This window comes from Megachile rotundata, unplaced genomic scaffold (genome assembly GCF_050947335.1).
Source record: "Megachile rotundata isolate GNS110a unplaced genomic scaffold, iyMegRotu1 scaffold0240, whole genome shotgun sequence".
NCBI classification, from domain to species: Eukaryota; Metazoa; Arthropoda; class Insecta; order Hymenoptera; family Megachilidae; genus Megachile; species Megachile rotundata.
The window spans coordinates 95,575-120,710 of NW_027473537.1; the positions used below are offsets into that span (position 1 = coordinate 95,575).

At 46.6% G+C, this 25,136-nt stretch overlaps 1 non-coding gene across 1 annotated transcript; it reads right to left on the reverse strand.

Moving 5' to 3' along the window:
• Positions 1 to 7,443: 7,443 nt before the first annotated feature.
• Positions 7,444 to 7,598, reverse strand: LOC143266332 (5.8S ribosomal RNA). Its single transcript, XR_013041353.1, has one exon. It is a non-coding gene; the product is annotated as a 5.8S ribosomal RNA (ribosomal RNA).
• Between the last annotated feature and the right edge of the window lie 17,538 nt (positions 7,599 to 25,136).

Genomic DNA, 25,136 nt, shown 5'->3' on the forward strand with positions numbered 1-25,136 from the left:
TATATAGGGTGTTTGAAAAAGTACAAAATTTTTCAAATCTTTTTATAATTATGCATTTTGTTAGTTTTTCCCACTTTACGTAAATAGTTGTTATTGTTTTTGATTATTGTAGTGTAATATATATAAGGTGTTTCAAAAATATAAATTTTTTCAAATATTTGTATAATTATGCATGTTGTTAGTTTTTTCCATTTGGCGTAAATAGTTGTTATTATTTTCTATTATTGTACTGTAATATATACAGGATGTTTCAAAAATATATAATTTTTTCAACATTTCGTAAATTATGCATTTTGTTAATACATTAATGTTGCCGTAAGTACTTGTTATAATATTTCACTATTTTGATAAAGTGCGTATCGGGTGTTTCAAAAATATAGAATTTTGTGAATATCTCCTAAGGTATACATTTGTGCGAAAAATGTTTGGGACAAAAGTTGTAAGGTTTTCGGTGGTGCACCCCATGGAAACATGGAAATATGTGTACGTGTTGAAAAAAAGAGAATCGACCTTGAAATACCGTGAAATGTTGATCCTGCAGCAAAGCCGAATATATGGGCTGGTGCAGTCTTTGAAACCCTTCAACTTTTGTCTGAAACATTTTTCTCTAAAGTCAATAGTTTCGGAGATATTCGCAAGGACCACTATTTTTGAGTCACCCTGTATAAAACGTTCTGAGTGCAGATTCGTATTCTGTATAGGTAGCACTTCAACTTGTGTGGGATACATTTTGCCGTGAGACCTACAGTTTCGTGGATATCGCGACGAAACGCTTTTCTGAAACACCCTGTAGAAACGAAATCGGTGCAAAAGTATGCAGCAACGGAAGCCCTACAACTCTTGTTCGAAACATTTTTCTCTAAAGCTAATAGTTTCGGAGTTTATACCGGCGGACCACCTTTCGTGAATGACCCTGTATATCCGGAAGTTGTCGTAGGAGGTTCCGGAAGGAGGGGATTTCGTACGATTTTTTCCGCTCTTTCGAACGCCGTAGAAAAAAATTGGGGTCGTTTTGAAAGTTTTTCGAGATTTTGAAAAGAAATTTTCCCCCTCCGGATTTTCAAAAATTTTTTTTTCAAAATTAAAGTACCCGTCGAGACGGTTCCAACGACACAAAGCACGCGTTCGTAAGCCCAGGAATAACGCGGCTATAAGGCGCCAAACATTAAAATGGCTACAGCTGTTTCAAAAAAGATGTCCGGAAAAAATGGCGGACAGGGTTTTAAACGATGTCGAAAATGCCACCTTTTGAAAGGAAAAAAAAAGTTTCCTCCTATAAGGCTCGTAAAGATTTTGAAAAAAATTTTTTACCCCCACCACTTTTTTGAAATTTCGTAATTTTGGGTATATCTACAGGCGGAGACCTATCCAACGGTATATAGCACGTAGCGCCACCTATAGCGATAGCGTGGGAATAGTGGTTACAATAATTTGGTTACCTTAAGCGAGTCATAGTAAACTTAAGCGAGTCATAGTAAACTCCTGCCGTTTACCCGCGCTTAATTGAATTCCTTCACGTTGACATTCAGAGCACTGGGCAGAAATCACATTGCGTCATCACCCTTGAGGGCCATCGCAATGCTTTGTTTTAATTAGACAGTCGGATTCCCCTAGTCCGTGCCAGTTCTGAACTAAGCGTTGAATGGCGGCCGAAGAGGCGAAAAGGACGGCCGAAGCCGTCACAAGAAGCCTCGCAGCAAGGAAGATCCGTTGGCGGCCAAGGCACGGGACCGAGCTCGGATTCCGGGACGCGACACGAAGTCGCCAACCGTTCACCTCGCCCAGGTCCGGCACGTCAGCCTGGCCAACTTCCGGACCAAGCCCGACACGCCTCGCTCCTCAGAGCCAATCCTTATTCCGAAGTTACGGATCCAATTTGCCGACTTCCCTTACCTACACTAATCTATCGACTAGAGGCTCTTCACCTTGGAGACCTGCTGCGGATATTGGTACGAACCGGCGCGATACCTCCACGTGGCCCTCTCCTGGATTTTCAAGGTCCGAGGGGAAGATCCAGACACCGCCGCAACTGCGGTGCTCTTCGCGTTCCAAACACTATCTCCCTGCTAGAGGTTTCCAGGGAACTCGAACGCTTATACAGAAAAGAAAACTCTTCCCAGATCTTCCGACGGCGTCTCCAGGTCATTTTGGGTTACCCCGACGAACACTCTTACGAGGGCTCGACTGGTATGCGGTTCCGCTGCCGGGTTCCGGAATAGGAACCGGATTCCCTTTCGCCCGATTGGTGTGTTTCTCCCCAAATCAAGCAAAATTATATAAACAACGACGCATCTGCGACGCAACGACGACACGACTTGCGTTCGATAGTTTGAAAGATTTAACCAAGCAAAAAATAAAAAAAAATCGCTTTCAGGCGTTCGACAACGTCGCATCACGTTGAACGTGATGTATCCATCGATCCGAACCACGACCATTTTTTTTCGGCGTTCAACGTTTTTGTCAATTTATCAATAAAAATGATCATGTTCGAGCGGTGGATTAGGACACAAACACGAAACGACGGCGACGTAAATTGTTATTTAACTGCAATTTTTTTCTCTTTTTAACATTTTTTGCCTTTTGCGCGCGTACGTGCGTGCGAGCGTACGTATGTTTGTCATTTGCGTTCGAAAAGCGTGAATTTTAGGACACCTCATCAACATTAGATTTCTCTTAGGGCTTAGGATCGACTGACTCGTGTGCAACGGCTGTTCATACGAAACCCTTCTCCACGTCAGTCCTCCAGGTCCTCGCTGGAGTATTTGCTACTACCACCAAGATCTGCACCGACGGCGGCTCGAGGCAGGCTCACGCCCAGACCCTTCTGCGCACATCGCCGCGATCCTCCTACTCGTCAAGGCTTCATGGAGAACGGGAACTGAATCCCGTTCCTACGCACTTGCCGTTGACGGCGGAGTATAGGCCCGACGCTTCAGCGCCATCCATTTTCAGGGCTAGTTGCTTCGGCAGGTGAGTTGTTACACACTCCTTAGCGGATTCCGACTTCCATGGCCACCGTCCTGCTGTCTTAAGCAACCAACGTCTTTCATGGTATCCCATAAGCGTCGACTTAGGCGCCTTAACTCTGCGTTTGGTTCATCCCACAGCGCCAGTTCTGCTTACCAAAATTGGCCCACTTGGCACTCTGATCCAAGAAAAATTTTATCAATTTATATCTCGTGGCTTCATGATAATTCAAGCAAGCCAGAGATCTCACCCATTTAAAGTTTGAGAATAGGTCGAGGTCATTTCGGCCCCAAGGCCTCTAATCATTCGCTTTACCAAATGAGACTCGTTGTGCGTTCGAGTCGAGTGCCAGCTATCCTGAGGGAAACTTCGGAGGGAACCAGCTACTAGATGGTTCGATTAGTCTTTCGCCCCTATACCCAGTTCCGACGATCGATTTGCACGTCAGAATCGCTACGGACCTCCATCAGGGTTTCCCCTGACTTCGTCCTGACCAGGCATAGTTCACCATCTTTCGGGTCCCAACGTGTACGCTCTAGGTGCGTCTCTTCTCGCAATGAGAACGAGACGCCCCGGGAGTGCGAGGCCTAATCGTAACGAGGCCCATCCTCCCTTAGTCGACTTCACGGACGACTTTCACTTTCATTTCGCCTTTAGGTTTATCAAATCCCAATGACTCGCGTACATGTTGGACTCCTTGGTCCGTGTTTCAAGACGGGTCCCGAGAGTACCCAAAGCAATAGCGTCGCCGACCGGTAATTCAAAGTTTGGCCAGTCCAAGGACTCCGCCTGCCAACAGCCCGCCAGGTCCGGTTACGGCGCTAAGTCCGTACATCCGGTATCTAGACTGGAACGAGCTTGCGGCGGTCCTGGACGCAGTGCGTTCGAGAATTTTGCGGCCCGATACCGTCTGAGTACTGTCGCGCAGTCGGCCGGGCATCCAAGGGGCTGTCATCGTACGCTAAAAGCGACGGACAGTCTTCGCCTCGGGCCTTAGACCGACACGCAACGGGTCGTGACGTTCTACTAGGGGATAAGTGCACAACTACAGTAAATATTCGATATGTGCACCATTCTCGGGTCTGAACTGGTGCAGATATCGTACAGTTCCTACGTTGATTGATGTTTTGCCGAACGTAGAAAAGGACAGCGAGCGAAGGATACCGAATGTAAACAAACGGAAACATAGTGAGGGATAATACTAATGCAAGAATAAAACTTCTTTATTTTCCATTTTTTCGTTATCCAACTTTTACTAATAGATTCTTAATATTTTTCTGATTAAAATAAGACTAAACACTAAATAATTTAGACTATTTATAGTACATGTTCGATATGTGCACCATTCTCGGGACCGAACTGGTGCAGATATCGTACAGTTCCTACATTTCGAGCGAAGGAGACTGAACGTAAACAAACAGTCACCTACCAGAAGGACACTCCTAATGCAAGAATAAAACTTTTTTATTTTTTATTTTCTTTTGTGAAATTTTTTCCATTATATTTGTAACATTTTTGTCGTTAAAATGAAACCAAACACGACATACTTCGAGACATATTTACTTGTAATTTCAAGTGTTACGCGTACATCGATGATTTTACTCTAATAAGATATTGCAAGTAAATATAACTCGAATTACGTCGTGTTTGGTCTCATTTTAATCAGGAAAATGTCACGAACATGATAGAGAAAGTTTTATAAAAATTTGATAAAAAATAAAAAAGTTAGCAACGTATTAGGATTGTGAACAATTGAACAGACTTTTGATCTTTGTCGACAGCCACGATCGTAGTGCCTCTTTCTTTTTGACTCGCTATCCTCTTTGACGTGAGAAACTTTTATCGTCAATTAAACTAGTAAATATAGTCCAAATTATGTTATGTTTGGTCTTCTTTTAATCAGAAAAATATAAAGAATCTATTGGTAAAAGTTGGATTTCGAAAAAGTCAAAAATAAAAAAGTTTTATATTTGTATATGTATTGCTTCACGGATATACCCGAACCCGGATCATGTTACATTTCTCGGCGATCGAGCTTCTTGGCGTCTGAAGGGGTCTTCCCCCCAGTGGTGGGGATAACTTTGGTGCACATATCGTACAGATCATTTGTGCACATATCGAATATTTACTGTGCATAGCCGGAACATTCGCCGCGGGTGGTGTGCCCACGCCGATGGGAAACCCGCCGTAACGGGACCATCCGGGGCACTATCGCACCAACACGGGAGCCAGCTTCGTTGACGATGAATATCCCCATTCGATCTTTTGGGTTTCTCGGGTTTACCTCTGAACAGTTTCACGTACTCTTGAACTCTCTCTTCAAAGTTCTTTTCAACTTTCCCTCACGGTACTTTTTCGCTATCGGTCTCGTGGACATACTTAGCCTTAGATGGAGTTTATCACCCACTTAGGGCTGCACTCTCAAGCAACTCGACTCTAAGGAGAGATCCACCCGAGACGCGTACCGGTCGCTACGGGCCTGGCACCCTCTATGGGAAAGTGGCCCCATTCAAGATGGACTTGGACGCGATTCGATGTCTCGGGATAAACGGATCCTCCTGAACACTACATTTCCCAGCGGCGTTAACCGCGGGATTCAGTGCTGGGCTCATTCCTGTTCGCTCGCCGCTACTAAGGAAATCCTTGTTAGTTTCTTTTCCTCCGCTTATTAATATGCTTAAATTCAGCGGGTAATCTCGCCTGCTCTGAGGTCATCAAAATTTTATTATTTCTTTTCGGGGTTTCGACACGTAATACGAAAGGTATATTAATACCAACGCACAGGGATTATGTCGTTCGATTTTTTCCTTGTATCGTTCGATAACCAACTATTTTTTTCTCTTTTCGGATCAACACGATCGTCGACTACTCGAAGGTACGTACGAGCCAAAATGAAAGCTCACAGGAGACAGGAGGGACAACGACAAAAAAAAAAACGACGACGACGACGTCCGGTTGTTCTCGACTCACGTCGGAGTATATATGTATATATATATATATATATATATATATATATATATATATATATATATAATCGGATATATCTTTTTATCTATCCAGGGCGCGTTAAAACAAACGACGAGGAGAGACTACGACAACGAGGAGATAAAGGTCGGACCTTTTCTTCTTTCCCTCGGCGCGCTCTCGCACACGATCGTTTCATGTTTCTTTTGTCCCCTAAAGGATACATATACCGTTACATATTTACGTTCGAATATACACTCGACGGTCGATAAACCGTAAAGACGCATCGTCCGATACGTTTTTTCTTCTTTTGCTGTCGCGTTCCGACGCAAAATGCCAAGAAAAGGGCGAGAATGCCAGAGACAGCCAAGTAAACCATCGGTGACTTATCATGGTCCAGAGAAGAAAGGGTTAGAGGAAAAAAAATCCCATTTTTAACGTGCGTGGTACACCTTCGTCGTGTATATATCGTTCGATGAAACCACGAGCGCACAAAAGGAGGAACAAAAGCGTTTCGAGATCGATCTTCGGGGTAAATGTCATTGTTCATTTGCGTGCGACCGTTGTTCGATAAAAGAAATTTAACACACGAGCAACAATGAAGGGAGACTCTCGCAAGACGATCACCAAATAAGCGTTTATCGTTCGATCGGTCCGGGTTTTTCAACGTCCGTCCGGCACAATTATGCACTTCGAGGACTGGACGACCGGAACCCGTATTGGGATCGCGCGGACTTCCGCTTCTATTCAACGACAACGAAGCGATCTGCGCTTGTAAATGTTAAAAAAACGTGGCGAAGCTACGATCTCGTAATAATTTAACCGTGAAAGAGCTTCCGTCGCACGTTTATTTTTAACTTTTCTCCTCGTTGTATAAACTTTCGCACCGTCGAAAAAAAAATTCGACAATCATTTCAGACAACGTCGGGAGCGCGGAGAAACGCCGTAAACACGCTCTACTCTCGGCTTGCTTCCTTCAATTGGTGTCTAACAATTCTCTCGCAGGGCGAAGAATCATTTTCTCTCTCGTCTAAATATCCTTCTGTTGTTAGGTGTTTTCGACTCGGGAGCGCTCTTTCACGGGCGGTCGTATATGGTCTCTTTTAGGGGTTTAACTAGAAACCACGACTCACGCAAGCCGAGATAAGCGGATTCCGCCGAGAAGATCCTAAAACTAGGAATTGCGAGATATACGAAAATGTTCTTCTGTCGCCTGTGAAAAAAAATGAACACTAGCAAAGAGAGGGCGAGACACGAACGTTCCATTTAACATTCTCCGCGTCAAACGCCGACGAAATGTCCAACCATCGCTCGTACGTTTTCGCCAATTTCGCAAGTTGTTCTCTCTCTCGCGTTCGACCATCGGATCCCGCTCCGAAACGTTCGACTTTTCGGCGTTTAACAGTTTCGTTTTATCTAGTCGAACGATGAGCGGGACCGAAAAAAATTTAACAATGAAGAGAGAACCTTTTGCTGCTAAAGGCAAACGCAAGCAGTCTTTAGTTATATAAACGACTCTCAGCCAGGCGTGGTCCAGGAATTGTATCCGTGGACCGCAATGTGCGTTCGAAATGTCGATGTTCATGTGTCCTGCAGTTCACACGTTGACGCGCAATTAGCTGCGTTCTTCATCGACCCACGAGCCAAGTGATCCACCGTTCAGGGTAATCGTATAAAAATTTTTGTTCAAATTTAACAACTCAGCGTCTGAAAACCAGTATGTACGTGATTTAACCTGGTTTATAAATTCGTTCGATTGTCCATAGAATACTAACTCCAATCCAAGCGCAAGATCGAGTATCGGTATTCGGACGTCGTCCCGTCATAGCTCTGTTCACAGATTTACCCGAGCTGATTGATTAAGACGACACGATAACGTCCATGGACGGATAAAGGACCGTATAAAACTGCAGAACCGCCGATGAAACAACGCTCTGTGGCGCATTTCTCTTCGTGCGGCGAGTTTTCAGTCCGTTCCGGGTGGTAAAGTCATTCAAAAACCGTGGAAAATACGAAATGCACTGTCGCGCGTAACACAGAGTCTCCTGTTCGCTGCTTACATATATATTGGACGTGTTGGCGGTATCGCGAGATTCGATACGGACTCCATGGCCGGCGTCAGATCGGTCTACCAACGAAGGAGACTACGCTATCGTTTTCGCTTCTCAGCCGGTCCGTAAGCGATACGTTACCATATTGTCCGTCGTAAGCAGGCGGACTTGCGTGAAGTTGCGTCTTCGTTCGTCGAAGCGGTTTCGTGGTTCGATTTCCATCGGTTACCCGGATACCCCCCGCGTGAAAGCCTCCGTGTCACACTCTAAATTTCGTTTCTCGTTTAACACGAAATAGAGAGAGGCTAAAAGGGGGTGTTCCCTTTGTCCAAAGACAAAATTTATAGAGAGAAAGAAAATAAAATGAGAGTCTCTCACGATGCGGGCGAAAAAAAAAACAAGAAATTTAACAATTTTTTTTTCGCAAACCCATGCAGTTCGTTACCAAACGTCCCAAAATATTTCTTTATATTCTCTCTCGTGTTTTCACACGGGGTCGAGGGAGTACGCAACACGAATCAAGAATAAAAATTATAGAAAGGAAAGTCCGATAAGAATATTTCGAGATTCTTATAACCTTCACCTCTTCATACTTCTCCGAAATCTCTCGCTTTCCTGGCGCGTATCTATTTAACAATTTCGATTCTCTCCTCCTTTTAACTCAGACGTCGCAACGAACGGGTACACCATGCATACGATCCATTTTACGTAACGAACCTTCTGCCGGTAAAATACGCGACAGATTCATTTGTGTATAGATATATTTTTATATGAGAATGTTCGGATTTTCGTTCGTGTTCAAGTTGAACATTCTTGTTACGACGACATTTTGTATTTATCGAAGGATCGTGCGGTACCCGTTAATAAGAAGTAAACGACGTCCCGGGAGAGTCGAAACCTTTCTTATACGCTACGGAAAGAAGAGCCGAGAAAATAGAGAGGAAACTCTCGATTTTCTTTCGTCGGTAAACTTTCGTTCTTTCTATTTACAGCGTTCGACATGAAACGGCGTTGCTCTCTCATTTTTTTAACTTTATTTAACGTTAGCGCTTGTTCGTACGAAACGCGTCGGCGGATACGAAATACGGACGGGAGTATCGACGATGAGAACCAAAGCGACCTCCTACACGTAACCGTAATATCTCTCCGCATCACGACTGCCGTAACAACGAATTGTCATTTAACATTTTTGGTACCTTTTTTTTTTTCGTTTGTTTGCTACTACCTCCAAATATTTCTTTCCCTTTCTCTCTCAATCACCTATCGTGGCTCGTTTATACGCATTTTTGTTGTGTACGGCCAATATATTATTATTTGTTAAATACGCGAGGAGCTGCACTTTTCATCCTCATTTGTGCGTATCATGTGTTATAGTCATATACTTTTGGCTGCTTTTCACCGTTTTTGCGTGTATTCATATTGAGAGTCAGATTTTGGCACGTACTGTATATATGTTATCATGTGTTTCGTGTCTTGCGTATCATGTGTTTTAATATCAAGAGCTCACGTAGTGATAGAGTTTTCTCTCTTTCAAACTTTGTAAGTTTGTTTAAACTTTCGTTAATGATCCTTCCGCAGGTTCACCTATGGAAACCTTGTTACGACTTTTACTTCCTCTAAGTAATCAAGTTTGGCCATCTTTCCGGTAACATCGGCAATGCCTAGACACTGCCACGCACCAGTCCGAAGACCTCACTAAATCATTCAATCGGTAGTACCGACGGGCGGTGTGTACAAAGGGCAGGGACGTAATCAACGCGAGCTTATGACTCGGGTTTACTGGGAATTCCTCGTTCATGGGGAATAATTTCAAGCCCCAATCCCTAGCGCGAAGGAGGTTCAGCGGGTTACCCGGACCTTTCGGCCAGGGAAAACACGTTGATTCCTTTAGTGTAGCGCGCGTGCGGCCCAGAACATCTAAGGGCATCACAGACCTGTTATTGCTCAATCTCGTGCGACTAGAAGCCGCTTGTCCCTCTAAGAAGATTTGTTTGTACGTTGGTAGTAAAAACCACACCGACCGAAGCCGGGGGCCTTCGAGATACCATAATTTACGTCTATTTAACAGGCTAGAGTCTCGTTCGTTATCGGAATTAACCAGACAAATCGCTCCACCAACTAAGAACGGCCATGCACTACCACCCACCGAATCAAGAAAGAGCTATCAATCTGTCAATCCTTCCGGTGTCCGGGCCTGGTGAGGTTTCCCGTGTTGAGTCAAATTAAGCCGCAGGCTCCACTCCTGGTGGTGCCCTTCCGTCAATTCCTTTAAGTTTCAGCTTTGCAACCATACTTCCCCCGGGACCCAAAAGCTTTGGTTTCCCGGAAGCTGCCCGCCGAGTCATCGGAGGAACTTCGGCGGATCGCTAGCTGGCATCGTTTATGGTTAGAACTAGGGCGGTATCTGATCGCCTTCGAACCTCTAACTTTCGTTCTTGATTAATGAAAACATTTTTGGCAAGTGCTTTCGCTTCTGTCCGTCTTGCGACGATCCAAGAATTTCACCTCTAACGTCGCAATACGAATGCCCCCATCTGTCCCTATTAATCATTACCTCGGGGTTCCGAAAACCAACGATCTAATAAAAGCATTCCTCCCATCTCTGGGTGGAATTCTGGTTTGCATGTATTAGCTCTAGAATTACCACAGTTATCCATGTAAATTGTTGTACGATCTAAGAAACCAAAACCGATTTAATGAGCCATTCGCGGTTTCACTTTAATTCGGTATATACTTAGACACGCATGGCTTAATCTTTGAGATAAGCATATGACTACTGGCAGGATCAACCAGGGAGCTTAAAGAATTATTTCAATTTCTTAGGCCAATTTTATTTAACATGAAATTGGGTCTTTCTAATATCAACCAATATCAGCTTAAACGTTCCTTTTATATTTGGTTCTTCTCTCATGTGTTTCAGTCATATTAAATTTTTGTTCCTCCAAACACTCTCTCTCTCTCTATTCTCCCGTTTCACTGTCTTTGGTATTTTATTTAAGACACACCGATAAAGGTTAGCGCGTACAGTGGCGTGCTGAACGTACCGTGATAGCGCGTACAACGGACATGCTGTTCGAAAAAAACGAATCGGAGCAAGCACGTACACAGAGAATTTTAGCTCGCGCTGGGAACATAGATTCTTACAAATCCACCCAAATTTTTATTTTCTCTCTCTCAAAATTTCGTGTCATAGTTACGATACACCATAATAATATTTTTTGTACGTATAAGCGAAAACTCGATGTAATATCGAAAAATCACCCGTACCGAAAACTCTTCACTTTGGAGGAGGTTTCCATTTCAGAAACCGTTTTTACGAGTCATAGTTACATTTTATTTCGTTTTAATATCTCTGCGCTGTACGTATAGTGAAGCATTTATTTAATATTTTACTTCATCGTACCGAAAAACTCTCCGCGAAGAAGTTTTCTCGCGCATCGAGAAAATATTTAGGCGTTCGAGACGCACAAAACATTAAGGGGACGTAATATCATTTCTGAATTTCGGAATAAATATTCCGTTCCACAATTTTTTAGCCTTCTCAACTGAAGGCGTTGTAATGAACAAGTTCGTTCAACACCACTATCTAATTCATTTTTAATATAATTTTATAAAACATTTTTTGGCCTGTTTAGAACGGTCGGTTTTTTTTATCCCTTTTATCTTTAGTAGCCTGTGTCGCTTGAGTCAGTACAACGTACACACCGAAGTGCATACGAGTCACCAGCCTCATGTTAAAGGTTCGTCGCATATGTGCCATTCGGTCTTAGACGCCGACACGCGACAATGCAGTGTGGAGAAAATCCTGCATCAATACCGAGAACACGAACAGTCGAGGCAACACGTAGTTACGCACGAGGAGCGGTGGACTAGTTCTCAACCGAGGTCATAGAATAGCCACGCGCCCGACTCTGTTCCGTCTGGCACGATCGGACCGAACGTCTCCTTATAGGTACCGAACGGTCGGCCGGATGGTCGGCGACGCCGGCCGCTACGCACGGGCGCTTACGATGCTAACGCGCGATCCGAACGTGCCAATTCGAAAGTGCGGTAAAACTTAGCGCGAAAAAATCGATTTTTCAAAAAGTTGTCAAACACGCTAAAAAGTATACGGACAATGTCTTAACAATAATTTCACGAAATTTAATGACAAAATTAATCGAAAAAAATTTTTTTTCTTTTTTTCGTCAAAATAAATACCAAACGAATTTCTAACGTAATAAATGAGTAACGAACAACAATATACGTCCAAATAGTATACAAGAATCGAGAAAATATTTATATTTTTTCAAAAAATTGAGCAAAAATCTCACCGCATATTCGGTTCGGCGCCGAGTCCCTCTGGCATAGTCGGTTCGGTGAATCGATGGCTAATAACCTATATAAAAAACGATTAAAACCTATAGAATAACGTATTACAAGAATATTTATACCACTTTGGCATGTTCGGATTCATAAATAACAAAATTATCGAAAATTTTTCGTTCCGCATAGTCGGTTCGGTGGACCGCCCGTGTGACGTCAGGCGACCGACGTTAATATTAGGAATAAGACATATTATATTATATTATATTATATATTATTCATAGTTCATAAGGCATATGTAACCCACATTTTATTGTATTTTACTGTATACTCGTTCCTCATGTAATCATAGTTCGTAAGACGTATTTAACCTCATTTATCGACACGCTGTATTATACGCGCAGCGATTAAAGTTAGGTAACATATATGTATTCATTTAGCGCAGGAACTCACTCGACTTTTCTTTCCCATCAATCCATCGATCCTATTCCTCTAACCTTAATCTTACAAACATCCTTTCTCTTAAATATTCTTTAACTCCTTATGTTATAAACATCCTCTCGACATCGATCCATTCTCCGAATCCTAATCTTATAAACATCCGCTTGATAAATTTAGTCACTCTTCTTATCGATACCGTAAACATCCTCTGGAACCAAAACTCCTTTAGAATATCACGTCTTACAAACATCCTTCAGATAACCAATAGTCATAACATCCTCTTGCGCCAGATCAGAACATTCTAGAACAATCTCTCTTTGTCCATTATCAGTATAAAAGCCACCCCATTCCATCCGCCACACACAGTCTGCATACCGGTAACCTCGGAGAAACGTCATCCTGCTCCTCGCCCGTCCATAGTAATACCAAGTCACACCGGTAACCTCGGAGATAGGTAATCCTTCCCGCGGCCCGCCCAACACATATATCCAACAGTGATCATACCGACCTAGTCTCGGGTCTTTATTCCTTCGAGTGGATACAATCCTGAAACACGGGCATTATACAACGGATTATTATACAACGAACATTGTTCGAGAATCCAAACAAAGAGATAGCGCAAACCGTTAGAACCGCGAAAAATACACTTTTTCTAGGCACCGTTTCACAACAGCAGCAAAAGTCGTTGGCGGTGTCTTGTTTTTCTAGCCTAGCTGTTGTCCCGACTCCAACCGTCAAACCGGCGCACGGCAACAGCTAGGCCAATCAGGCGACCCGTGGAACTCAACGCTTTGTTTGGATCCTCGAACTGCCGCAACGGAGAAAAATTGAATGCTCCAATCGCGGAATACCGGCGAGTACATATAAGAGCGTGAGACCCTTGGGCGTTCTACTGATTTACGAAAACTTACCCTAACATTATCGCGAATACAGATCTCTGCGAGATTCGACTCGGTTTAGAGTAACTTAGCTAAGCGCGACTGCGTCGCCAACTAAAGGACACTCAAATTCTAATTTCGCGAAGCCGCCCAAGGCTCGACACAAATTGTTAAAAAGTTAAACAAAGACAATCCATTTCCTTTCGAACTGTATGTATATATTCTTTTATGTGTCGTTTAATGAAGTGTACAGTTAAGTTTTCGTCGTGTAATCGTGAGTGTACAAAGTCATACGTGAATGTAACTTTTAAATAAACTTTGTTAATTGTCCATTTGCACTTTTCTTGCACCCAAAAACCAATCCCACGTTATCTAGCTCAGCGCTGAGCGTTCCGGCAATTCGACGACACAACATCCCCGTCGAAACAAACATTATTATCAAAGAATATACTGATATATAATTATATCTGTCTCACATTCTATACGACGATACCTGCACGACTTGATTTCATTCTAACCATTATCCGAGCGCTTGTGCTAAAGCATAAGGAAAGACAATAATTTGCTGCACGGAGGAAGGATACTGCAACGTCTTATTACGGTTATTCCACGGGACCCAGGGCTTTGACGTACGCTTGAGAGCCACGTTCACCCAAAAAGCTGAGTACAAAAGAGAAGAAGCGGTCAACGACTCGAGCGAAATAAAATATGTTTCGCCGAGAAATCCTGGCCGTAACATCCAAGCGCGACCAAGTCCCTCCTTTTTTTTTGTTTTAGGAAGACAGAAATCCAGTTCCGGACATTTGGGAAGATAACCCAGATAGTATGAGACTCTCGCTTCCGGCGCCCCTAGAAGAGGGGCGGTTTCCACGGCCTACTCACTAAAACTGTCTCCCGCCCCCGCTACGCGGAAGTTGGTGGCAACCCGCCAGACTTCCTTACCAGATGGGGCATAGTGTACCTGGTCTAGGCCATCGCTCACAGTTGTGGAAGAAAGACTACCCCCCACACCTCGCGTGTGTGTTCCATGTATGGGAATGGGATGCTTCCAACCAAAGAAATTTGGCCCGAGAGGCAACGTCAAGAACTAGGGGAGGCTCCCGCGCAGATTGCACAGACCTCCAGCTGAACTTGCACGCCCCCTCAGTACCGCCTCTCGGTGAGCGAAAACATACGGTGAAACCGCGACCTCTCCCCACCATTTCCCACCTAAGTATCACTACTGTAATCTAGTCTTTCCGTTACCTACCTCTTATGTTGTGTTATTCGTCTATCGCTCTCATTTCATTTTCCTAAACCTCCACCCCCCTCCCCCCCGCCACCCGCCACGCCCGCCCCCACCTCCTCTCCCGGCAGTTGATAAGTGTCCCCGTGTTCTATAATCTATCTCTTTCCTATGCTTAGTTAACGCTGATCACTTTCCGTTCTTGCCTCCGTTATGGTCCCGCCGCCCTCCCCCGCACCCGCCCCCGCCCCCCGTCACACACGTTGTTTCCTTTTCCTGTTTCCCTTCCCTACTTATTTATACTTATGTGCTACGCTATTTCCTGTATGCATCGGTTTGCAACTAAATACTGGGCAGTGTGAAATATAGATAAGTAAGTACTAAATAAATAGATAAGGTAAATAAATAAATAGATAATAAATGAAGTATAAAATATAATGTGCTGTGGTATTTCCATTTCATTTCCGCCCCTTACGCATTTATCGCTGGTATTCGCTCGCAATGCTTGTATCTCCGCTCTGCGCCTCGATTAGTTGCATTCAACCTACCCACAAAATTATCACTTCCTGCCCGTTCGCCATTGCTATTCGCTCCACTCCGCGTTCGCCTCGTATTTAAATTTCGCTTGTCTCTTTTCCCCCGGTTTTTTACCCGCTTTCCCCTTTTCCCGCGTTTCCTATTACGTCCCAGCCTTCTTCCACAACGCTACATGAGGCCATTGCTCTCGGTATTTGTTTCTTTTCTCTCTTCAAGCACTTTCCCTCAGTTCCCGATTCGCCCCCTTATGGTGCTGACACCAGGCTGACTTTCGAGTTCTTCGTTCCAGTACTTTCCGATTAAAAAGTCTGTCCGAACCTTCGGGTCGTTCATTGTAGCGTTGCCCGGCATTGTTGTTGCTTTCATTTGTTGCCGCCGTTTAGACGCCGGCCGAAAGTTGCCAGCAACGTTCCATTTCCTTCCGGATCAGAACTTCAACCGCTCGCTACCAGAATTTCACTCCGTGCTCGTAGTTCTCGTCTAGGCTTTGGATTTAACTCCTACACCTCCTCGACTAGTTTTCCTTGCTTTCTCTCGTCAACTCCGCTCTGTTCTCTAGTGCCCCTGTAGCTATGCAACCACCTTGACACTCTAGCTCCTTGGTTCGCCGTCGTTCGATCGCTCGGTCATATTCTCCCTCTCGGATCGTTTCTCCTAGCGTTGCCCGCCATTCTGTTGTTGCTTCGATTTGTTGCCTTGGCCAAAGAGGCAACCGAAAGTTGCCAGCAACGCTCCGTTTCCCTTCGGGTCAGAGCTTAAGCCGCTTCGCTGTTCGAAACTCACTTTGAGCTTGAATTTTCTGTTCGTTTCTCCTCCCTCTCTCCTGCCGGTTTTACTCAGTCGCCGTAATGTCCCCTAATGGTACTGTGACCAGGTGGACATCCGATTTCCTCGCATCGCCGGCATTCGATCGTTCGGAAGTATTCTTTCTCTCGGATCGTTTCTCCCAGCGTTACCCGCCATTTTGTTGCTGCTTCCATTTGTTGCCTCCGCAATAGAGGCAATCGGAAGTTGCCAGCAACGCTCCGTTTCCTTTCGGATTGGAGCTTAAGCCGCTTCGCTGTTCGAAACTCACTTTGAGCTTGAATTTTCTGTTTCCTCCTTCTACTTCTGTCCTGTTGCTTAATTGAGCCACCATATAGTCCATATCGTTTCCCCTCGTCGCTCTGTCCTCGCGCTGGTTGTTGCTCCTGTTGCCGTTGTTCAGGCGATGCTAAAGAAAACATAGCTGAGACTTGCCAATACCGTTGAATCATCCGTTGCGGAGAGAACCGCAAGATCGCGGAAAAACCGCTAACCCGCAGAAGACCGCAAGTTCGCGAGAAAAACCGCGAGATCGCGCTAGACCGCGCGATCGCTTCAGCGTGCAGCGAGTAAAAACATAGCTGGAACTTGTCGGTCCCATAGAATTTCCTCTGCAGGGAGAGCCATGTGTTCGCAACAAAGCCGCTAACCCGCGAAAAACCGCGGGATCGCGACGAACCGGGAGATCACGAGAAACCACGTGATCGCGAGGAACCGCGAGATCGCAGCATCCGCAAGATCGCGATGAACCGCGCAATCGCTTCAGCATGAGATGAAAGAAGAATAGCTGGAGTTTGTCAATACCATAGGAGTCAGCCGTTGCGAGGAGAACCGCATGATTCCAGAAAAAACCGCTGACTCGCGGAAAACCGCGAGATCACGAGAAACCGCGTGACAGCAGCATCCGCGACGTTGCGGTGAACCGCGCGATCGCTTCAACGTAAAATGAGGGAGAACTTAGCTGAGATTTGTCACCATCCTAGAAATCAACCGCTGCGGGAAGATCCTTATGATCGCGGTAAAAAACCGCTGAATCGCGGAATACCGCGAAACCGCGATAACAGCAAGATCGCAGCATCCGCGAGATTGCGGTGAACTGCGCGTTCGCTTCAGCATGAAATGAAACAAGAATAGCTCAAATTTGTTAATACCATAGAAGCCATTCGCTGCGGAGAGAGCCGCATGATCGCGGAAAACCGCTAACTCGTGAGAAAAACCGCGAGATCGCGCTGGACCGCGCGATCGCTTCAGCGTGCAGCGAGTAAAAACATAGCTGGAACTTGTCGGTCCCATAGAATTTCCTCTGCAGGGAGAGCCATGTGTTCGCAACAAAGCCGCTAACCCGCGAAAAACCGCGGGATCGCGACGAACCGGGAGATCACGAGAAACCACGTGATCGCGAGGAACCGCGAGATCGCAGCATCCGCGAGATCGCAGCATCCGCAAGATCGCGATGAACCGCGCAATCGCTTCAGCATGAGATGAAAGAAGAATAGCTGGAGTTTGTCAATACCATAGGAGTCAGCCGTTGCGAGGAGAACCGCATGATTCCAGAAAAAACCGCTGACTCGCGGAAAACCGCGAGATCACGAGAAACCGCGTGACAGCAGCATCCGCGACGTTGCGGTGAACCGCGCGATCGCTTCAACGTAAAATGAGGGAGAACTTAGCTGAGATTTGTCACCATCCTAGAAATCAACCGCTGCGGGAAGATCCTAATGATCGCGGTAAAAAACCGCTGACTCGCGGAATACCGCGAAACCGCGATAACAGCAAGATCGCAGCATCCGCGAGATTGCGGTGAACTGCGCGTTCGCTTCAGCATGAAATGAAACAAGAATAGCTCAAATTTGTTAATACCATAGAAGCCATTCGCTACAGAGAGAGCCGCATGATCGCGGAAAACCGCTAACTCGCGGAAAACCGCGAGCCCGCGAGAAACCGCGAGGTCGCGGTGAACCGCGCGATCGCTCCAATGAAAGAAATAAATAACTGAGCTTTGCCAGTATCCTAGGAATCAGCCGGTGCGGAGAGATCCGCATGATCGCGGAAGGAACCGCTGCCCCGCGAGATCGCGATATCCGCGAAATCGCGAGAAGCCGCGAGATCGCAGCATCCGCGAGATCGTGGTGGACCGCGCGCTCGCTTCAGCGTGAAAGGAGGGGAAACATGGCTGAGGCTTGCCAATACTATAGAGATCATCCGCTGCGGGAGGAACCGTACGGTCGCGGAAACCGCTAACTCGCGGAAAACCGCGAGATCGCTAGAAACCGCGCGATCGCCGCATCCGCTAGATCGCGATGTGCCGCGCGATCGCTTCAGCGTGAAACGAGAGAAAACATAGCTGGGACTTGCCACTACCATAGAAATTTTCCGCTGCTGGGAGAGCCGCATGATCGCGGCAAAAACCGCTAACCCGCGGAAAACCGCTAACTCGCGAGAAACCGCGAACTCGCAGCATCCGCGAGATCGCGGTGGACCGCGCGATCGCGTCAATGAAAAAAGAGCAATGCCCTTATCGATACCTTTATCGATTCCATGAAATGTCCGCCGCGGGAAGAAGCCGCGTGGCCGCCAGAGTTCCGGGGCATTGCGGGAAACCGTCAGATCGCTCGGATCGCGAGATCGCGAGAATCGCGAGGTCGCGGGAAACCGCGAGATCGCAGCATCCGCGAAATCGCGATAACCGCGCGATCGCGTTAATGGCAAAAGTGCACATCTTTATCGATTCCATGAAAACGCCATCTCGATTGCATGAAAACGTCCTCCGCGGGAAAAGGCCGCGTGGCCGCCAGAAATCCGATACATTGCGGAAAACCGCTGGATCGCTCGGATCGCGCGATCGCGAAGAACCGCGAGATCGCGATAAACCGCGCGGTCGCGTTAATGAAGAAAGATCTATACCTTTATCGCCCGCCGCGATAGAAGCCGCGTGGCCGCTAGAAATCCGGCACATTGCGGAAAACCGCGGAATCGCTCGGGTCGCGAGGTCGCGAGAAACCGCGAGGAATCGCGAAATTGCAGCATCCGCGCCATCGCGATAATTCGCGCGATCACTCTATTTGCTATGTTTTGCGTCGTTTTTATTTATTTCGGTTGATATTCCTGTGCCTTGTTCTGTTTCCAACCCTGTTTTCTTTAGTCGTGGCTATGTCCATGTTGTCTTGATTCCTGCTGCCACCGCCTGGTGTCGCTTCCTATTTAGCGCGGCGTTCACGTTGCTTTTGTGTGTTGTCGGTTTCCTTTCTTCTTCTCACCTGCCTGTCACTCCACTTTCCCCTTTGTTTGCCTTTATTTGCTTTCTACCTGCCGCGTTGTGCCAACAGGTCAAACAGCTCTCTTTCATTTCGACAAGTGTGTTGCTGTGTTCTACGCCATTTTGGCTATTCACCCCGATCTCCTACTGGTAAGCGTCCTTTTGTACTTATCTTGTTCTCATTCGCTTTTGCTTGCTTTGTCGTGTTCTAACTTATTTACTTGATTAATTTACTACTTAGTTTGCCTTATTTAATTGTCCGATTTTTCTTCCAGTTCACGCCGGTTTTACTATCCCTGCCTTTCTGCTGTTACATCCGGTATTTATGCCTGCTTTAACTTCTTTTCTTTATCTGGCTTCGTTGCTTGTTCTATTCCCGTTTAACGCTGCGTTTTACTTGTGCTTTAATTGGTTTTCCATCCATCAGTTATCATCTGGCCTAGCTAAGCTTGTTGTGCTGTTGCTGGTTTTTCTGCCACTGCTGATTGTTGCTACATCTATACATGCTTCTGCGGCCTCTTACTGCTTTCTTCTTCTACCGAATCATAGTTGTTCCTGCTGGCTGCTGTCTGGTAAGTTGTCACTGGTAAAACTATAAACCTTAGATATCTTGCTTACTCCTGCCTATTGGTTTGTATTATTTGTGCCCATTAGACTCTGCCCGCTGGGCATTATTATATGCGTGTATATGTGTATATCCCTGCCCTGTTTGTTCTTCCTGTTCCCTTCCTTACTTCCTTACCTAGATTTCTCCTTCTACATTGCTGTTGTTCTTATAGGCATTTCCTCACTGCTTTGTTGCTGTTCCCTCCTATCCTTAGCTTCATTCCACTTACCTTAACTTCTCGTCTGCCTCTACTTGTTCCTCTAGTCCCTCCTATGTTTCTTGTTTGGTTGTTCTCCTCTGTTGTTTATTTGCTGATCTAATTCTGTTTGCTTTTATTTCAGGTTACCTTGCTCTGTTACGGCTTGTTAGCTGTGTTCACCTTTCCTACTACATTTTGCGAGGACTGTTGCCTATTTGATTGCTTCATTCTTTCCTAGTTGGTGTTTTATATTGGCCTATTTGTTCTCATTTCATAGCCCGTTTCGCTTTTCCAGCGTATTGGTAAGTGTTTCATCTGTCATTTTCTTTAACCTAATTTGCTATTAAGTCATGCATTGAATGCATTATTTTGACTGGTTTTTATTGTTTGTTTCCTTCTTTCAGGTGTTCATCGTCTCTGCACCATGCCCTCTCCTGTCTCTGTTCTTCAGTTAAACCTCAATAACTGTCGTCTCGCTCAGGATCTTCTGTGCCAGACAGCGAGCGAGCGTTGCGCGGATTTTGTCTGTGTTTGTGAGCCGTATGAGATCAGGAGCGAGTGGCATGTGAGCTTGGATTCCAAATGCGCAGTGCGGTTTCGTCCTTATTCTTCTTCTGACTTTGGTGTTGTACATTGTTCCAGTCGCGGTGATGGCTTCCTTATCGTGGAAACTCGTGACTTTTGTATAGGATCGTGTTACCTTTCCCCAAATCTTTCATCCTCAGCTCTCAGCCACATTCTGGCCACTTTGTCGTCCTGTGTTCTTCGATCTTCTAAGCCATTCATGCTCTGCGGTGACTTTAATGCTCGTTCTCCTGCGTGGGGCTCCGAATCTCTAGATTCTCTTATGTGTTGATCCCGTTTGTAGTGACGGAGGCCCTTCCTTTCATCGCGGTGCCTATTCTTCTAGGATAGATATTGCTGTTTGTTCTGCAGTCTTATTGTCTCGCTTGGCTCGATCTACCGTGCTTCCTGATTTTACTGGTTCCGACCACTCTTTTTTATGTCATAGCTTTTCTGTTTCCTCCCCTGCTCTTACTCCTTTTGATTCTTCATCTTCCTCATCTGATTTTTCCTGGCTGCCTCGTTCAGGTCCCATCGACCTTGATGCATGGTTTGAGTCTCTCTCATCCTCTCCTTTTTGCTCGCGTGACTTCTCAAGCTCCTCTCAGTTCTTCTCGCGCGCTGAGATTGATGCTGAGCTGGCTTCCCTCCAGTCTCTCTTTGACTCGTCGCGCCCTTCACTCCCTTTGCGCCCTAAAAAGCGTCGCGACGCTCCTTGGTGGTGTGAAGAGCTGTCCATTCTGCGTCGTGAAACCCGTAAGGCCAATGATTTGTATCGCTATACTCTCTCGCGCGATCCTGCCCTCGCTTCCGAACTTGCTCTCCCTGCCTATCTTTTGGCTCGTCGCACTTTCCGTTCTCTGTTGCGCCGCCGAAAAAACGAATGTTTCCAAGAAATGGTTGGCGAGGTTCGGTCTGACGTATGGGGCCGTCCGTACAAATCCATGATGAAAAATCACGCGGTAACCAGCCTCCGGTGTCCCTTAACCGCGAGGAGTTTCGCCTTGCGATGCAGTCTCTCTTTGTCTGTGTGCCCGATTCCGCTCAGATTCTGGGTTCTTCGTCTACCTCTTCTTTTTCCTCCTCCGCTTCTGAGGCCCTCGCCTCACCTGCTATAATCGCCGGACTTCGTCTGGCGGGTCTTTATTTTACAGTCTTCTGCCGTCTCAGCCGGTATGCCGGGTTCGGTCCCGGGGTACGCAAACTTAGTGACTAAACGCGGCTTATAACTAGACGGCGGACGGACACAACCGCGGAAACGCACGGAACGCGATTCGCAGGACGCGGATACGCAAACGCTCTTACTAACTATGGTTAACAATTTCTGCTGGGGAAGGAGGAGAGTCAGGACCAGGAGTTGGACCTTTTGCCTCTGATTCGGGTCCGACGCTACGTTAAGCCCTGCGCCGTCCCCAGACAGGAGACCGTTGGTCCGAGTGCACGTTGCTAGTGACCCTCGGCGGTCGGGATGCCTCCGTCTCGCGGCGTAGCCAGGCGTTGTAAGGCTGGGAATACGGAGTCGGGCGTACGGCCTGAGGACGATCGTATACGTCCTGCCCCAGGTCGCTTTCCGTCGGAGGAGAGTAAAAGGAGGTATACAAAAATCGTGGAGAGAGCCGCACGGTGACGATTCGGTGAGCGGTCGGTGCTCGTACAATCGGTTCGGCGGTTGCTCTCTGCCAAATCGGCGCGCGGCTCGGTCTTATATCTGCCGAGGGTGCCGATTCTACCGCGAGAACCGCGGTCGCGGCTAGACGCCTTCTATCGGTAGCCAGTTGTGGCAGCGTTCACGCCTGATAGTAGGCAACCGCCTACTAACGCGTTATACTGTTTCTGCCCTTGTTACGTCTAATCCTATCTCCGCCGTTGCTCTTTCTTCTCATTTTCCTCCTGCTCCCTCCTTAGGGTCGTCTGTTTCTCTACGCTCCGCATTGCCTCCTTCTTTAGCCCATAATTCCTTTATTAATCCTGATGGATCCGATATTCCTATCTGTCCTCTGACCGTAGCTTACTCTTTGGCTCGTATCGGCCCCAAGAAGGCCCCAGGTCCTGATGGCATGACCGGTGAGGTCATACGAGTCATTGGTAGAGTGGCCCTTAACTGGCTAACTAAGCTTTTTAACTCCTGTTACTCCCAGGGTTATTTTCCTTCCGCCTGGAAGAATGGTCGCTTGGTGTTGATACCCAAGGCCAATAAGCCTTATACCTCTCTTGGTGATTTTCGTCCTCTTTATATGTTACCCCACCTGAGTAAAAGTTTCGAGTATTGCATCCGAGAACGTCTCCTGGAGGCGGTTCGCGTTTCCGGTGGCTTTTCCCCCCGTCAATTCGGTTTTCTGTCAGGTCGTTCTACCATGCAGGCGATGCGCGTGGTTACCTCTGAATGGGATCGCGCTCGCTCCTCCAATTATCACTGCCTTCTTGTGACATTGGACGTAAAAAATGCTTTCAATACTTTGAAATGGGAAAATATACTCCACGCTGCCGTGTCGCGAAGTTTCCCACCTTCCCTCATTCGTATTCCTAGTAGTTACCTTTCGAATCGTCAGGTTGGTACCTTCCTTTTTGATGGCAGCTGGATCGAAGTACCAGTTTCCGCTGGTGTTCCCCAAGGTTCCGTCCTTGGTCCACTTTTATGGATTTTAGCCTACGATGGCGTGTTGGATCTTGTCCTCCCGAGTGGTGCTATTACTGTCGGTTTTGCCGATGACATGGCTTTCGTACTTGTTGCTCGCTCCTTGTCCCGTCTTCGCTCCCTTGCTGAGGAGTGTCTCCGTGTTCTAGATAGCTGGTATAATTCTCAAGGCTTAGTCATAGCCACTCACAAGACCGAAGCCATTCTTCTGACCGGTCGCCGTGTTCCGCAAGAGTGATGCGCATTTGGACGCCGACCGATTGGACGCGTCCCGATTGGACGGTCCCGATTCGACGCGTTCCAATTCAAAGCGGTGCCGATTGGACGCGTTCCAATTCGAAGCAGGGCTTATAGAACATAACCTAACCAAATTTAACAGCTTCGAATTGGGACGCGTCCAATAGGCACCGCTTCGAATTGGAACGCGTCGAATCGGGACCGTCCAATCGGTCGGCGTCCAAGTGGGACACCCCCGTTCCTCAAGGTTTGTCCATGGTTCATGGCTCGAGTGCCCTTCATACCTCCCCTTTCGTGCGTTATCTCGGCGTCCTTTTCGGCAATAGTCGCCTTTATCATCACCACGTCGACAAGGTTTGTACCAAGGCCTTGGCTGTTGTTAAACGCTTATCCTGTCTTCTCCCGAACCTCCGTGGGTGTGGTTACACCGGCCGTATATTGTACTACCGTGTTGTCGAATCAATTGTCCTCTATGCTGCTCCAGTTTGGTTCGAGGCTGTCAGCTTTTGACGCATTCTTTCCCGCCTGCATTCGACCCAACGCGTCGGCCTCCTTCGAGTCTATCGTGCTTATCGTACCGTATCTACCTCTGTCTTGTGTGTCCTATCCGGCTGTACTCCTTGGGAGCTTCTTGTCCATCTCCGTACTGCTTATTTTCATATTGATCCTTTCGCTGATAGCTTGGATGTTTCTCGTGCCATCGATCTTCTCGCTCGACGCGACTGGCAGTCATCTTGGGACACTTGTCCTACTGGCGATTGGACTCGCCGTCTTATTCCCGACCTTAATTTCTGGATCACGTCCGGTGGTCCCCGCTTTTTGTCTTTCCATCTTACTCAGGTTCTGATAGGTCACGGCTGTTACGCCAGTTATCTTTGTCGCATCAATCGTATTTCATCTCCTATCTGCTGGTTTTGTCCAGCTGAGGTTGAAGACGACGCTTATCACACCCTCTTTTCCTGTTCGTGCTGGGAGCCGGAGCGTTCGGCTTTGTATGCTGCTGTAGGTCCTCTTACTCCCCTGAACTTTGTGTCCGTGCTCCTTGGCGAGGAAAGTCATCGCCATGCTATTTTGCATTTTGTTAAATTGGTTATGTTAATGAAGGAGGAAGTACGACGCAACTTGGAAGGTGTTCCTTCCCGCTAGTGCTATTTGCCGCAGCTTTAGTAGGGTTTGTGTTTATTTATGTGTTTTATGGTTTCTGTGCGTGTTTATCTGCCTTTGTGCATGCTGTGCTCGTTGTGTGTGTGTTGACTATACTCTTGGTTGTACTTTGTTCTATCGTGCTTTGCTTGTTTGCCTCCTCTGTTTGCTGTCCTGCTTTTCCTTGCATTTCGAAGCTTCACTTGCCCCTCGGCTTGTTATTCATTGGTGATCTCAAGACATGCTCGCTGTTCTGCCTATGTTCCATGCTCAGCATCTTATGGCCAGATCCATGCTCCGCATCTTATCACCAGGCCAATATG